Source organism: Topomyia yanbarensis, chromosome 3, assembly GCF_030247195.1.
Source record: "Topomyia yanbarensis strain Yona2022 chromosome 3, ASM3024719v1, whole genome shotgun sequence".
Classification (NCBI taxonomy): Eukaryota; Metazoa; Arthropoda; class Insecta; order Diptera; family Culicidae; genus Topomyia; species Topomyia yanbarensis.
Genome location: NC_080672.1, coordinates 403,396,358 through 403,401,058, shown reverse-complemented (window position 1 = coordinate 403,401,058; position 4,701 = coordinate 403,396,358).

Genomic DNA, 4,701 nt, shown 5'->3' with positions numbered 1-4,701 from the left:
CGATGTCAGGCAGCTTCATATCAGCATCATGAACTGTTTGTCTGCCCAATTTATCTATATTAAGTATTTCTCCTCTATTATAATAGCGTCAATATCAATTTCCTACAAACCGGCATCATCTTCGTCGATGATAAGACAATTTTTTGTCGGATACCGGCTGTAACTGATGCTGCATATCTTCATGCCGAGTTTTATGCGATCTACAATATCGTCCTACAATATATGATATGAGTATAAATTAGCTGCTTCGCTTCGTTATTCAGAAATTTCATTTGAAAGCAAAGAACACTCCAATTATCGCCCTGCCATTAAAGCCAACACATTTAACAAAGATGAAAGACACCGTTCTAATCAATGGCTTTAAATTGAATTCATGCGATGTGATGGCTGGCGATCGTGGAAATAAGTGGGAAATAGACTCATTATCCTATATCTCAATTATTTTTCAACATTTTTTTTTACGAAATATGCCATATTAGACATGAACAACCCTCAAAATTAAACAGAACTGCGTGAATTGGAAGCCGAAAAACGGCAACGGTGCTTCTGCCCGCAGGTATTTTCTTCGTAATACCGTAAACCGGGGTGACTTTGATCATCGGGGTGACTTTGATCACTCGAAACTTTTTTCGTAGATCGCTTATTAAACCAGAATAGTCCATCGAATCATTTTAATTTGAAAAGATTTTTACTCTAAACTTATAAAATACTGATTTGTTATACTTTGTGAGTATATTGTTCGGTTTTTGGCTACAAAAACAACAAAAAAAGAAATTTGACTTTACCTTATTATTACGAAGCTTCGTTAAGTGTCTATTTTTTATAAAACAAATAAATCTCAGATTTGAGCAAGAGAAATAAATTACAAGCGAGTTTTTGTTTTCCTTTAGATTGGGATGTGCCAAATTTAGTTTTAGGAGTTTGTTTATTTTAAATACATTTTTTTGTGAAACTAGTTGGCAATTATTTCAAATTATTTTAAGCTAAAATTCGGAATATTTGTTTTATTGTTCAATATTCCAACGTGCTAAAATGGATGAAGCTTTTTGTACATTGATAAAGCACTGACATAAAACAATTTTAGTAGTTTTAAAGGTTTTCAGAATCTTTTATTCTAGTTGGACACAAATTATACGAATTTTGGTTACTCGAGTTTTACAGTACATTGAAATACTTTGTGTAATACCAATTAACATCTATTTAACAGTGAGTATCTTTTCAGAATTAGTTTAAACAAACATTTGAATGAAAAACATTGACATCAATAACTTAATGTAGGTGAACATGCAGGATATCAAAGTCACCCCGGAATACGAAAACGTACTTCAACTTGAAAACATTTTAGGAAAAAGCTGTACATTTTAGCTGTAAGCGGACAATTTTAGGTAAAACCATCCAATCTTGTTCTCCATACATCAGTACATGTTTTAAAAATATTAAACTTGAAAAAAATGTGTTGCGTCTAAAAATATGTAATGATTACTTCAAAAAGTGATCAATGTCACCCCAGTTTACGGTACTCAGTGGATTGACTGGGTGAAGTCCTTCGTTTTCAAGTTCAAGAAGACCTCTTGGCGTACACTTTCACAACGCCAGAATACTTATTTGTGGAGTCAAGCAAGAAAACCTCGTAGGAGAAAAGCACCAGTAATTGCTGTTGACGTAGGTGGAATCAAAATAAAGTTCATCGTAGACACAGGTGCAACTGAACAACAAATTGATCGAGTTTTATAGTTAAAATATTATTCGAATTTAACATTATGGGGTGCTTTTCTTTCTTGCACATGCTTAGAATAGGATATTTTCAAACATTTAGAATATATTTAAAGATAAATAACTATCCGAATTTCTGACAAACAAAGGAAAAGCGTTTGGAGATATCAAAAAGTAGGCTAAATATTCAAGTGTGTTGATCATGTAGTTATTGAGAATACCACCAACGAAACAAATTGGTAACAAATGTCAATCCTTGTGTACTCTCATATGCTGTTGAAAAGAACGGGAACAAGATTGAAGGTGAAAAACATGGCAACAGGAGTTGAGTAGGACAGGCATGTAAAAAACATCTTTTCCATCAAATCCGTTAACAGGATGATGACAGAACTAAAGCAACATCAATATGGCATCGTGGATCCAAAAATCAAACTAAGTATTCTTGTTAATTGAATGATTTTTCAGTATATGAATGTAGTTATAATTATAAAAGATTAAATTACTAAGGAGATGTAGTGTCTACACTAGAGTGACAGGAAAAAAATGACTCCTATCGGCCCACCCCTGATTCGATTCCTAGTCCCACCAGGAGTACTTGCACCAAATTTGAAGCAATATGGACAAGTCTAGCTACTGGACCAACGTGCCTGAAGTTTGTATGGGATTTACATGCACGCAGTAAAAAAATAGTAAAAATAACCAAATTTTGGTTTTAAATAATTTTCTCGTTTGATATAGTGACAAATAAGATTAAGGTTTGATTCAATCAATACTGTTGGTTTAAATTACCAACTAATTCATTTGTTGGCTTTTCAATAGTTTCAACAAATATGTTGTTTGAAACAACAAAATCATGTTAAGTTTAACCGAACAAACAAGTTTGAAGGAAAAAAAATTAATCTTTTGTATCAACCAAAGGAGAGAACAACTCAAATTTAGTTGAAAGTAAACAAAGATTCTGTTGGTTTTTAACAAAGGAATCAGTTAGATCTAACAAATTTTATTTTGATTCAACAATGTTTCTATTTAAAATGTAAACAGAAGTATTTGTTGAACTAAACCAAACACATGCTTTTGAAAAACGCCCATTTCAGTTTGAAACAGTCATTCGCCACGTTTTAGATTCAACAAAACGTTTTGTTGATTCAAAAGGCCTGATTCTTCTGCGTGTGGAGAAAACCCACTAACTCGTAAAAATAAGAAAGATAATTTAATTGTCTACAACTTTTCCGAAGACTGCTAGTGAATTCGGCTTTGTTAAAAGAAGTTATTAAACTTTTAGTGAAATGATGTCTGAGTCAGTTTTGCATGGGGCCTAGCAGTGCATGGTTGTGTATCAGTACTCGATTCGCGCGAGCAGTAGATACAGAACACTAGATTAGGATTGTCGCAGGCATCAGTGGTAGGAACATCATTGTTTTGATTCCGGGATATACCTGTCAAATAGACCAAATAAAAAAAAACAAAAAAATAATCCTCTATCGTCGTTTCATAGCGACGAATCATTTTTGTTCCTTTTAGCCACCAACACAATGGCCATTATTGGCTGATGTATTCTCACTAATTAGAATGCACAAATTATCTAAACCTGTACTGAATTTTGATGAACTTTCATTTCCTTGTGCGGTATATACAAACTCTTTCATTTCATAACAATAACAGTCGAAAATTTACACCGAGAAAATTCGTTATATTGAATATATTGATTTCACACATAATTTTTTGCAATTTGTAGTAGAACATAAAAATTATCTGTCACGCATAGATACCATGTGAAAATTAATGAAATTATAATAGTATGCCACATAGAAATTTGTTCCATAACAGATATCACATCATTTTTCTGTTTGCCTATTGTTTATTCTGCTGTAAACTTTATGCATTGGACATTTTCGGTTTTGATTGCATAAAAATCACAGTAGAATAAACGAGACTGAAATATAAAAGGTAAACTCTGCATTTTACTAATTTTAAGTTCAACTAAACGGTTTGTGGTTACAAGCAAGCCATATTTTTCTGCGTGTACCAAAAGTGCGGACCAAAGACTTTTTAAATAGAGAGACTTTCGATACCTTGACAGATATATACCGAAAGCAAAACAAATATGTTCCGAGACGAAAACAATGGGAACACCAGCGACAATCCTAATCTAGTGTTCTGTATCTACTGCGCGAACTAAACATTTTTTTGAAATAACCGTAAGATTTAGCTCTATGTTATGTTCAGAAGAATTGTAGTAAATAATACGAGCCATGTTTTAGTTAGAACATTTTAGCTCCACATTTTACACTTAGAGGGCGCCAGCACTAACTTCTCAACCAAAAGAGATAGAAATTAGGTATCTTCCGCAAAGTTGTAGAATAGACATTTTGCAATAATTCTTCCGAACATCTTGATATTCTATCTCTCTTCAATGAAAAGTTAGTGTTGGCGCCCTCTATGCGGTCACAGTTGGAACTAAAAATTTTCAACCAAAATATAACTCGTATTATGTGTTACAATTCTTCTGAAAATATCATTGGGCTAAACCTATCGATTATTTCACAATAATGCATAGTTCGTGGGAAACGAGTACTGATACACAACCATGCACTGCTAGGCCCCATGCAAAACTGACTCAGACATCACTTCGTTAAAAGTTTAATTTCTTTTAACAAAGCCGGATTCACTAGCAGTCTTCGACGAAGTTGTAGACAATTAAGTTATCTTTCTTATTTTCACTTACAGTGATAATACGATGCATACAGTGCCACCTAGCGACAAAAATGCGAGTTAGTGGATTTTCTCCATGCAAATTGTGGAAAAATCCCATACAAACTTCAGGCCCGTTGGTCTGGTAGCTAGACTTGTCCGATTTGCTTCAAATTTGGTGCAAGTACTCCTGGTGGGACTAGGAGTATTTGCACCAAATTTGAAGGTCAGAGATGGGCCGATTGAGTTTTCAAAAATTCATTATTTTTCTGGGCAATCTAGTCTACACATATGATC